General features: G+C 43.0%; 1 protein-coding gene across 17 annotated transcripts in view; it reads right to left on the bottom strand.

Annotated features, from left to right (window-relative positions):
• Window positions 1-13,068, bottom strand: part of fam222ba (family with sequence similarity 222 member Ba) — an 85,389-nt gene that overhangs the window by 58,052 nt on the left and 14,269 nt on the right. Inside the window, exon 1 of one of the 17 annotated variants that reach the window (XM_046303583.1) lies at window positions 1,891-1,932. The exons of the other annotated variants lie outside the window; for them this stretch is intronic. The gene's annotated coding sequence lies outside the window, so the exon portion shown is untranslated. Of the gene's footprint in view, window positions 1-1,890; window positions 1,933-13,068 lie in introns of those variants that run through there. 17 annotated transcript variants of the gene reach the window in all.

Genomic DNA, 13,068 nt, shown 5'->3' with positions numbered 1-13,068 from the left:
TGAATATTGACTGCCGTAGTTCCCTGGGTGATTTCCCTGGCTGGATTCTCTGGTATTCATGTCATACTGCCTAACCTAGTGGACTAAATCAACACTGACTACCTATGAACTGTGATTACAGCCAGCCAAACTCTCTCCTGCAGAAACATCATCAGCCCTGCACTGTACACACACACACACACACACACACACACACACACACACACACACACACACACACACACACACACACACACACACACACACACACACACACAAGGAAGTGCGGCCAGCCGAGGAGGACAAAAACAGGGGACTAGAGGAGACATAAACAACATATGCTAAACTGGATTGAGCTGAGCACAACCCTTGTTTACTACCTCTATAGCAGGGGTGTCAAACTCATTCCATGGAGGGCCAAGGTTTTTTTTCTTTCAATTGAGACCTAGACCAGGGGTTATTTTTCAACCTGGGCCCCTATTCCAGCATTGGGGAACATCCCGCACCCCATCTGCGCAAGCTCGCACACCACGTCTATTTCTATGGGTACAAGCACTGTTCATGACACAAACTGTTCACACCACTCTTATTGGTGGAGAGAATTTTGCAGATTTAAAGCTTAATTCCTGCAATTCTACCCATTTTCTCAGGGAGTGCAAAGAAAATGTAGCAGTTTTAAAGCTAATTTTCTTGCAATTCTATACAAGTGACAAAAAAAAATACAACAATATCTATGGGCTAAAAAACATTAGCTGACATGGACTAGTTGACTAACATGACAAGAGGAACTGATGATGCACTACCCAATTTCGAAATTGTACCTTGTGCATTACAACTTTCAAGAGTAAGTTTAAAGCCAGACTAAGTTCCTTTAAAAAATGTTTTTTTAAGTATGGGAACCACTGACCTACACAACCAGGTGAGGGGAGTTCCTGACTAATTAGTGACCTTATTTCATCAATCAAGTACAAGGGTGAAGCGAAAACCCGCAGACACACGGCCCTCCCTGGAATGAGAATTACACGTGCTCTATATGGTATTAAAACAAGTGTAGTGCATTTCACCCCGGTGCTGATTTCAGGCAGTAGCCCAATTCAGCATGCAGTGCAGAGCAGACAGGCGCTGGCTGCTAAATCCACCAGTCTGTGTACAGAGGGCTCAGTTACTGGTTACTGGCGTTTGGACAATGCAGGTGTCAGACAGAACACAACGCCTGTCTGGAATAGCAATTCAGCTCAGTGCATCTGCGGAGGGACTTGTTTAAAGTGGAGGTCGAACAAGAAGTGACAGTTGGATTTTACTACTCTGACTGAGTGACAACCATTGCTAATACTGCAAATTTTATATTGCTGTATTTCCTCCAGCCTGGCTCCTATGGCTGCTGTCCTCAAGCCTCTCTGTTGCGATCAGCAAAAATAGAGAAAGGATCTGCCACTTTTTCTGACTTGGAAACAAACAGCCATTGACTGACATGCAAGAGATTACCCTGTGAAGGTCACAATTTATCCTAGTCTTCAGGCACCCTTTCACAACAAAAACCCCAGCCCTTTTTACGACAAAACGTCATCTGGCCATTTCCAAATCTCAAGGCATGGTGGTACCATTCACTATCAGCAACAATGATCTCTAACAGGACCAGAGGGTTAGGCTGTATAAAGGCCTATATTCTGATTGGCTCTCTCGAACACAAGAAGATACATTTTTTGTCATTTAACTCTTATCCAGAGATGCATAGATGCTCTTACTTTTTCGTACTGGTCCCCTGTGGGAATCGAACCAACAATCCTGGCGTTGCATGCGCCATGCTCTACCAACTGAGCCACATGGGACCCACACATGCCATTGAGAGGTGCTGCTGATGATAAACTAAGCAGGTTACGGCAAAGTGCAATAGCACCGACCACCACTCACCTCACTAGACTAGCTCGCTCTCCCGCTCTGCCCAGTTTGCCTCTGCTGCACCCTCACCCAGCCCTGCAGTCAGTGCTGGGTCAGCACTGCTCTGATCTGAGGCTCAGGCTGAGCTACTGACTGCTCAATCAGGCCCACAGAAACACTAGTTCCCTGTCGGCTCAGATAACCAACAGCTTTATCACTTGAGAACACGACAGCCATGACACACTAAGCTCTTTCATACTTCTCATTACATCCAGGGGTAAGATTACAAAGGGCAAAAATAAATAATATTCTTCTCATGCAAAACTTTCCACAGCCAGCGCCTTATCTTCAAACAAGAGTAAACAAAAACATTGACCTCGAAAAACCAGAAGAATGTTGTTTTGGTCACGCTCAGGTTATGTTCTTGTTAAGAAATGATAGTGGATAGGATTTAGCTCAATAGTGGAACAGTACCTCCGTCTCTCACCCCGGGAGTGATGACCAATGGACATTTGATATATGGCACACCAAAATTAGCATCCCTCAATGTCCAGGATACGGATTTGAGACCTACAACAAATCACCTGCTGTTTTCTCAGACTTTCACAGTTGTCAGAAAACAAACTCTCAGACATTGAACTCCAGGATCACAGCCAGCCAGGCCAACTCAGTCTTGTGATTAATTAAAATGAAAAATCTATAATGTAATATATCCATCTTGTGTCTCAACCCCGCCAGCTTGATGTTCATGGTGCGGCAGGTAGCCTAGTGTTTAGAGCGTTGGACTAGTAACCAAAAGATTGCAAGAGCGAATCCCCGAGCTGACAAGGTAAAAATCTGTCGTTCTGCCCCTGAACAAGGCAGTTAACCCACTTTTCCTAGGCCGTCATTGAAAATAAGAATTTGTTCTTAATTAACTGACTTGCCTAGTTAAATAAAGGTAAAGTAAAAAAAACTTCATGTCAAGTATCACACTTTCTTCCAGCTCAATTCCCTTATTTATCCATCATCACTTGATCTCCACCTTTACTGTAATAGCTGGTATGATTCTGTCTAACCTAGGGCTGGGGGATGTGGCCTAAAAATAATCTAGATTTTGTTCCAATTTATTGGAGATTCACGGTATATACAGTACCATTCAAAAGTTTGGACACCTACTCATTCCAGGGTTTTTATTTTCTTTTTACTATTTTCTACATTGTAGAATAATATTGAAGACATCAAAACTAAGAAATAACACATATGGAATCATGTAGTAACCAAAAAAAAGAAAAGTGCTCAACAAATCAAAATATATTTTGGTGTTTGAGATTCTTCAAAGCAGCCACCTTTTGACTTGATGACAGCTTTGCACACTCTTGGCATTCTCTCAACCAACTTGATGAGGTAGTCACATGGAATGCATTTCAATTAACAGGTGTGCCTTGTTACAGGTTCATTTGTGGAATTTCTTTCCTTCTTAATGCGTTTGAGAGTTGCAGTGAAAAGAAAGACAAGACAGATGTGTGCTGTGTTATACTTTGAAGCCTGAAGGTTGATTAGATTTTTTTTAAAGCAGTTGTGTGTACTGTTCATGTGAACGGGGCATGTTGAATCCCAATGAATCAATCCTGAATGCTCGCATTGCAAAAAGCAAGGAATAAAAAAAGAGCAGTGACAGCCATGGAGCTAGCGGAGGAGCTGAAGAACTGGAAAAGCCTCCTGCTTTATTTAAGTCTCATGTATGGGAGAATTTTGGCTTCCCTGTCAGATATGATGATGGAACAAGGGTGGTGGACAACACCATTACGGCGTGTGTCACAAGAAAGCTGTATGATCATGGAAATACATTGAGCATGGCCACACATTTAAAGCGTCATCACCCTGGTGTGTCAGTGACGGGAGCCAACTCAGTCAAGAGACAAACTTCTCACAGCGGCATTTAAGCAGCGCTTTGCTGCAGAATCAGACCGGGCTAAAGCCATCACCAAATCTATTGGGACATTTATAGCTGCAGACATGAGGCCATATTCTGTTGTTGAAAACAAAGGTTTTAAAAATATGGTGAAAGTGCTTGAGCCATGCTACAAAATCCCTCGCGCACCCACCTCAGTATGAAGATCATGCCAGATCTTTATGAACAGGAAAATATCAAAATTGTCGACAAATTGTCCAAGGCATCCTCTGTTGCCCTCACTCCCGACAGGTGGACCTCCAGAGCAACGGAAAGCTACGTGAATGTGACTGCTCACTACACCAGGAGTGGGAGATGGAGGAGTGGGAGATGGTGCTACAGACACGCCCCTTCTATGAGAGTCACACAGGCACAAATCCGGGGCAGGTACTGCTAGGAGCAGTAGCAGAGTGGGAGCTAGAGAGGCCCAATAGCAATATCCCAAACACCACAGATAATGCCAAGAACCAAGTAAATGCAGTGATAGAAGGGCTGGGGCCACAGATAGCTTGCTTTGCACATGTGATCAATTTAGCATCCGTAAGGGGAATCACAGTGAACTAGATGGACCACCACCTTGGGAAGATCAGGAAGGTGGTTTCCCTTTTCCACAAAAGCACAACAAACGCTCATGTACTTAACACCTAGCAAGAAATGCTATAGCTACCGACCCACAAGCTCATACACCATGTCACAACAAGATGGAACTCTAATTAAGACAAGTTGAAGCGCCATCTTGAGCCGCAGGCAACTGTATACTCTGCACTGACAGACAATACCCTGAAAAAAATTATAAAAGACATCCTCACCTTGTCTGATGATGATGTGAAAGTAGCAGAGGAGGTCCTCCAGGTGCTCAACCTGAACCCCAGATACCCCCCTAATGTACATGACTACATTCATAGATCTACTGCACTGGATCCAAGGTTCAAGTCCCTGTGTCACCTAGACCCTACCCTACACTGGAGGACATACAGTGATCTCACCACTGAGATCGTTGCCACTGAAGAGGTAGAAAAAAAAAAAGTAAAAAAAAAAAAAAAGTGAATTACTTAATAAATATACTGTAGTCTAATCTTAGTCGATGCTATTGCTATTAGAATCAACAATTTTTTAAAATTTGGAATAATAATAGCTTTTACTCAATGTTATAGCCCACAATTATAGTTCTATGAAATATGAAAATAAATCATTAGTTAGTTAGTTAGTTTAATAGATCAGGTCATTTTTTTCTGCAGGGCCAAGCCACAGAGCCTATGGGGGTGCCACAGGGTTCAATTCCCAGGCCGACTCTCTTCTCTGTATACATCGATGATGTCGCTCTTTCTGCTGGTGATCCTCTGATCCACCTCTACGCAGACGACACCATTCTGTATACCTCTGGACCTTCTCTGGACACTGTGTTAACTAACCTCCAGACAAGCTTCAATGCCATACAACTCTCCTTCCATGGCCTCCAACTGCTCTTAAATGCAAGTAAAACTAAATGCATGCTCTTCAACCGATTACTGCCCGCATCACTACTCTGGACGGTTCTGACTATGTGGACGGTTCTGAATATGTGGACAACTATAAATACCTAGGTGTCTGGTTAGACTGTCAACTCTCCTTCCAGACTCACATTAAGCATCTCCAATCCAAAATTAAATCTAGAATCAGCTTCCTATTTTGCAACAAAGCATCCTTCACTCATCCTGCCAAACATACCCTCGTAAAACTGACCATCCCACCGATCCTCGACTTCGGCGATGTCATTTACAAAATAGCCTCCAATACCCTACTCAATAAATTGGATGCAGTCTATCACAGTGCCATCAGTTTTGTCACCAAAGCCCCATATACTACCCACCACTGCGACCTGTACCCTATCGGTGGCTAAAAACCGATGTCAAAGCCACCGTGCATACCTATATAAATGTAGGTACATGACGTCATGACGCCACGTAAAATTGTGTGTGGATCAAGCAGTCAACAAGTCGAGCAGTCATTCAAAAGACATACAGTAGCACTGTCAAAGCTGTACAAAGAAGTCTGCAAAGAAGCAAACACCGGCCACAAACGATGTGTTTACAATACCGCGTTGGTAATAAAGCATAATTTGTTCGACTGCAACTTCTGGGGTAGCTAGCTAGCACCAATACAACCAGCCTGAAAACAATGACCAGTACAAACTGCAGCCATTTACATTGTTCTTAGCAAAGATTTCGGAATCCTTGAGTTTAAGTATTAGCTAGGTAGCCACTTGTTGTTCGCCTATAGAAATTGATCTTCAGTTCAATAAAATAAATAGCTAGCCAGCTACTTAACCCTGTTGCCCAAAGCTTACGTTATAAGCAGCCAGCTAGCTTCATCTGGCTAGTGAGGCTCGACTGGACCTTGTTATATGTTGTGAAGCTAGCCACAATAAGGATTAGGCACAATAGTGGACTTTGCGGGATGCCTTCAAAATAAAAGTATGACATTGACAGTGATGCAAATGAAAACAAATAGAATTATGCCATACCTTTATTTTGAAGGCTAACCAAAGTCCACTATTGTGCCTAATCCTTATTGTGGCTAGCTTCACATAGATGGTCCGACCACCATTAATCAAATACGAACTGTCTTATAAATTTGGGTTATTTTAGATGATGAAACCTAGATTGTCATTTTGCTATGTTTTGGGGGAAGAACATTGTTTGCATCCATGAGCTAGCTAGCTTTTTTATGACCAGCACTGTAGATGCTAGATAACTTTACCAGCATCATAGCATACATATGGATGGATCGTTCTGACATATGAAATACGAGTAATATTGTAATCAATGTGTAATAACTATATGAATGCTTTAAATTATGTGACGTGCAGTCATAGTCTGGTCCCGGTTGGTTAACAAGTTTATTTGACACATCAAAGTGTTATATTGTTTGACATGCAAAGACCCAAAAGGCGTTCCATAGAAATCCTGGTTGAGAATGAAATGACTGAACAAATGAACAACGAAACAGCACAGCAAGTAAGTGAAATAAATAGGTTTTGATTATGTTTTACTGGTAATGGGGACATGCGTAAATGCCAACAAAATAACTTTTTGGTCAGTGTGAGGTTTGTGTAACCTTTATTTAACTAGGCAAGTCAGTTAAGAACAAATTCTTATTTACAATGACGGCCTACCCCAGGCCAATTGTGCGCTACCCTATGGGACTCCCAATCACAGCCGTATGTGATACAGCCTGGATTCAAACCAGGGACTGTAGTGACGCCTCTTGCACTGAGATGCAGTGCCTTAGACTGCTGCATCCATGTGTGTGTGTTAACTATTTAACTGTATTAGAATGCTTAAAACGCAGCTAAAAAATGTAATATTGGTATCGTTTTTTTTTGCAGGGAAAATAACGGATATTGTTATCGGCCATATGTGTCCATATGAGCGATTCTGTTGGACAAAACCTCAAATACATATAGCGAATTGAAACCGATGAAGTAATCTTTCATCTTTGTTGTTCTGAGTGGAAGGGACTGGGAGGAGCTTGGTGTGTGTAAATAGAAACGTGCAAAGTCACAGCGGAAGGAGAGAAGACCAAAAAACAACATGAGAACAAGTGGACAAATACAAATAAAAACTTGATTTGAGCGATACAGGCATTTGGAATATCGTTCTAAAACATACATTAAAATTAATTATACGAACCAGATCACACTAAAAAACATTTCTGCGTTGCAATAAATTGCCAGATTTGTACAGTTGCTGGGAAACCCGTGTTGCAGAAGTACAGACCTGCTAATGGTATCTTTTAGGATTACTCAGAATGATATGTGACTCGCCTGGCAGCCTCTTGATAGGAGGAGGGGCTGTTGTGGGTGAGAGGTGGGTCAGTGTTCCGATTCGGGCAGCCTTATCTCATGCCATAAACAGATAGCCGTATCAGACTGGCCTCATCCTCTAACTGTTCCTGTCAGATAGAGGAAGGGGCACAAACAACCCTCATGTCCCCAGTGCCTCTACTGGGAAACCTACCCAGGCCAGATCAGCCACTCTGATCATGTCGCCCTGCCCTGTGCTAGTTTAGTAAGAACTGTCACTCCTGCTACTGCATTGCTGTTGAACAAATAGGTAGGAGGCAATGAAGTGTAGTGTGGCTGTGTGGGTCTAGATTTCTGTGATTGCCCTGAAGCCGAAGACAAAACAACTTCATAGTACAAAGTTAGGCAACTGGAGGCCATTGGGCCTGGTGTGGGGTGGAGTGGGGATGATTATGCAGGCTTTACCAGCTAGACAAGGACTTTTTGACTTAATTTCACCTGCTGGCTAACATACAAATCCCCATGAAAAACAGAACACACTACGAAGATATAGCCTGGTCCCAGATCTGGTTGTGCTGTCTTGCCAACTCCTATGGCCAGATCTGGGACCAGGCTAACTAAGATACTGAACCTGGAAGAGAGTTGTAATCGGGCTTATTCCCTCTGCTGTCCTATTGGGACAACATCAACATGACACTGTCCATGTGAGTTACCAAACAAAACACCATGTAACAGCAGACGCACAACCTCTGCCCTGTAAGCAGATCATCTGCTCTGAAAACCATGTTATGACACTACGGGCACCAAACCCTCTGACTGGAATTTAAAAGAGCTGAATGAAACATCCCACTTATAAAACCCAACCATATTCTTTCTTTACCCCCAACCAGACCGCTCCTGTTAACTGGGATGTTTCATAAAACTACATTCTTCCTTTACCCCCTACCGGACCGTTGTTCTTGTTCCTAAGCCCTTCCATGTGACTCACTGCCCAGTAAGAGACAAAACACCTACCCCAACCTTTCTTATAGTATGGGTCGCGACGGGACATGTTAATGGTGGGTCACATCATTGGGTAGGTAAATTGAGATCCCGAGAGTTAGAATATTCAAATATACAATTAGCAATTTCGACATGTGGTTGTGACTCGGTCAGTGACTGACATAAGAGAAACTGTAGCCATACAAGAATTAGCCATGTCAGCTAAAATAAACAACAACTGATTGGTAAATTAGTCTAGCCAGCTATCTAAACTTAAAGTAATCATGGCGAATACCGAACGGGCATGCAGGGCACGAGCCCAGGGGCACTGACTTCGAGGGGGCCACAAACTTCCAGGGGGCCACCATTGATTTTGTTAGTCACTCATCACACAAATATCATTAATATGTGTAGAAACTTGCTTTAAGAGCATTATTTTCTCAATATACCATGGCAAAATGTGTAGAATTACAGGAAATTAAAAAGGATACTTCAGGATTTTAGCAATGAGGGAAGTTAGAGGTAGTTACGTTAACGCTAGTTAGCATTGGCTCCTGGAACTACAGTGCATTCGGAAAGTATTCAGACCCCTTGACTTAGTCCACATTGTTACGTTCCAACCTTACTCTAAAACTGATTAAATGTATATCAATCTACACACAATAAATACCCAATAATGACAAAGCGAAAACAGGTTTAGATATTTTTGAAAATGTATATATAAAAAAACAGAAATACCTTGTTTACATAAGTATTCAGACCCTTTGCTAAGATACTCAAAACTGAGCTCAGGTGCATCCTGTTTCCATTGATCATCCTCAAGTTGTTTCTACAACTTAAGAGTCCACCTGTGGTAAATTCAATTGATTGGACATGATTTGGAAAGACACGCACCTGTCTAAAAACCAAGCCATAAGCCATGAGGTTGAGAGAATTGTCCGTAGAGCTCCGAGAGAGGACTGTATCAAGGCACAGATCTTGGAAAGGGTACCAAAACATTTCTGCAGCATTGAAGGTCCCCAAAAGCACAGTGGCCTCCATCATTCTTAAATGGAAGAAGTATGGAACCATCAAGACTCTTCCTGCATGGTGGCAGCATCATGCTGTGGGGATGTTTTTCAGCAGCAGGGACTGGGAGACTAGTCAGGATTGAGGGAAAGATGAACGGAGCAAAGTACAGAGAGATCCTTGATAACCTACTCCAGAGCCCTCAGGACCTCAAACTGGGGCGAAGGTTCACCTTACAACAGGACAATTTTTTATTTCACCTTTTTTTAACCAGGTAGGCTAGTTGAGAACAAGTTCTCATTTGCAACTGCAACCTGGCCAAGATAAAGCAAAGCATTTCGACACATACAGCAACAGAGTTACACATGGAATAAACAAACAGTCAATAATACAGTAGAAAAAGTCTATATACAGTGAGTGCAAATGAGGTAGAATAAGGGAGGTAAGGCAATAAATAGGCCAAGGAGGTGAAGTAATTACAATATAGCAATTAAAAACTGGAATGGTAGATGTGCAGAAATATATATATATAGACAGATAGATATCGATATATATAAATGCGCAAGTAGAGATACTGGAGTGCAAAGGAGCAAGATAAATAAATAAAGTATGGGGATGAGGTAGTTGGATGGGCTATTTACAGATGGGCTATTTACAGATGGGCTATGTACAGCTGCTATCGACCCCCCTCCGCTTACTTCTGTGCCCTGGACACCATATGTGAATTCATCCCCCCCCCCCCATCTAGCTTCAGAGTTCGTTCTGTTAGGTGAATGGAACTGGGATATGCTTAATACCCCGGTAGTCCTACAATCTAAGCTAGATGCCCTCAATCTCACACAAATCATCAAGGAACCCACCAGGTACAACCCTAAATCCATAAACATGGGCACCCTCAGACATTATCCTGACCAACTTGCCCTCCAAATACACCTCTGCTGTTTTCAATCAGGATCTCAGCAATCACTGCCTCATTGCCTGTATCCGCAGTCAAACGACCACCCCTCATCACAGTCAAACGCTCCCTAAAACACTTCTGCAAGCAGGCCTTTCTAATCGACCTGGCCCGGGTATCCTGGAAGGATATTGACCTCATCCCGTCAGTCGAGGATGCCTGGTCGTTCTTTAAAAGTAATTTCCTCACCATCTTAAATAAGCACGCCCGGTTCAAAAAAATGCAGAACTAAGAATAGATATAGCCCTTGATTCACTCCAGACCTGACTGCAATTGCACAAAAACATCCTGTGGGGGACTGCAATAGCATCGAATAGTCCCTGCGATATGCAACTGTTCAGGGAAGTCAGGAACCAATACACGCAGTCAGTCAGGAATGCAAAGGCTAGCCTTTTCAAGCAGAATTCTGCATCCTGTAGCTCCAACTCCAAAAAAAAAACGTTTTGGGACACTAAAGTCCATGGAGAACAAGAGCAGCTGCCCACTGCACTGAGGCTAGGTAACAAGGTCACCATGATAAATCCATGATAATCGAAAAGTGCCTTCCTCCTGGCTACTACAACCCCGGACAACAGCCGTCTTCATCGACCTGGCCAAAGCTTTCGACTCTGTCAATCACTGTATTCTTATCGGCAGACTCAACAGCCTTGGTTTCTCTAATGACTACCTCGCCTGGTTCACCAACTACTTTGCTGACAGAGTTCAGTGTGTCAAATCGGAGGGCATGTTGTCCGGACTTCTGGCAGTCTCTATGGGGGTGCCACAGGGTTCAATTTTCGGGCCGACTCTTTTCTCTGTATATATCAATGATGTCGCTTTTGCTGCGGGCGATTCCCTGATCCACCTCTACGCAGACGACACCATTCTGTATACTTCTGGCCCTTCTTGGGACACTGTGCTAACAAACCTCCAAACGAGCTTCAATGCCATACAACACTCCTTCCGTGGCCTCCAACAGCTCATGAACGCTAGGTAAAAAAAAAAAAATGCATGCTTTTCAACTGTTCGCTGCCCGCACTCGCCCACCCGACTAGCATCACCACCCTAGAAGGTTGACCTAGAATATGTGGACAACTATAAATACCTAGGTGTCTGGCTAGACTGTAAACTCTCCTTCCAGACTCATATTAAACATCTCCAATCCAAAATGAAATCTAGAATCGGCTTTCTATTTCACAACAAAGTCTCCTTCACTCACGCCGCCAAACTTACCCTAGTAAAACTGACTATCCTACCGATCCTCGACTTCTGCGATGTCATTTACAAAATAGCCTCCAACACTCTACTCAGCAATTGGATGCAGTCTATCACAGTGCCATCCGTTTTGCCACCAAATCACCTTATACCACCCACCACTGCGACCAGTATGCTCTAGTCGGCTGGCCCACGCTACATATTCGTCGCCAGACCCACTGGCTCCAGGTCATCTATAAAACTATGCTAGGTAAAGCTCTGCCTTATCTCAGTTCACTGGTCACGATAACAACACCCACCCGTAGCACACGTTCCAGCAGGTATATCTCACTGATCATCCCTAAAGCCAACACCTCATTTGGGCGCCTTTCCTTCCAGTTCCGTGCTGCCAGTGACTGGAACAAATTGCAAAAAAAACAAAACACTATTCGCTGAAGTTGGAGACTTATTTCCCTCACCAACTTTAAACATCAGCTATCTGAGCAGCTAACCGATCACAGCAGCTGTACATAGTCCATCTGTAAATAGCCCGGCAGGGTAGCCTAGTGGTTAGAGCGTTGGACCGAAAGTTTGCAAGTTCAAATCCCCGAGCTGACAAGGTACAAATCTGTCTTTCTGCCCCTGAACAGGCAGTAAACCCACTGTTCCTAGGCAGTCATTGAAAATAAGAATTTGTTCTTAACTGACTTGCCTAGTAAAATAAATAAAATCTACCTACCTCATTCCCATACTGTTTTTATTTACTTTTCTGCTCTTTTGCACACCAGTATCTCTACTTGCACATCATTATCTGCTCATTTATCACTCCAGTGTTAATCTGCTAAATTGTAATTATTCGCTCCTATGGCCTATTTAACGCCTTCCTCCTCATGCCTTTTGCACACACTATATATAGACTTTCTTTTTTCCCTACTGTGTCATTGACATGTTTATTGTGTTATAGGCTTGTTTATTCCATGTGTAACTCTGTGTTGTTGTCTGTGTCGCACTGCTTTGCTTCTTATCTTGGCCAGATCGTAGTTGTAAATGAGAACTTGTTCTCAACTAGCCTACCTGGTTAAATAAAGCTGAAATAAAAAATAAAAAGGAAAGGCGGCCAAAGGAAGAATTGGCTTTGGGGGTGACCAGTAAGATGTACCTGCTGGAGCTCATGCTACGGGTGGGTGCCGCTATGGTGACCACTGAGCTGAGATTTTTTTAGAATAAGGCTGTATAGTAAAAAATAATTGGAAAAAGACAAGTGGCCTTAATACTTTCCGAATGCACTGTAACTCAAACTTCCTTCATACTGGACACAAAGACACAAATGGTATCCACGAGATCATATGACTCTGGGGAAGTAGATAAACGTCCTCC

The sequence above is a fragment of the Oncorhynchus gorbuscha genome, linkage group LG16 (assembly GCF_021184085.1).
Source record: "Oncorhynchus gorbuscha isolate QuinsamMale2020 ecotype Even-year linkage group LG16, OgorEven_v1.0, whole genome shotgun sequence".
Classification (NCBI taxonomy): Eukaryota; Metazoa; Chordata; class Actinopteri; order Salmoniformes; family Salmonidae; genus Oncorhynchus; species Oncorhynchus gorbuscha.
The sequence above is the reverse complement of the archived record's forward strand: the minus strand, read 5'-3'. Positions and strand labels throughout refer to the sequence as shown.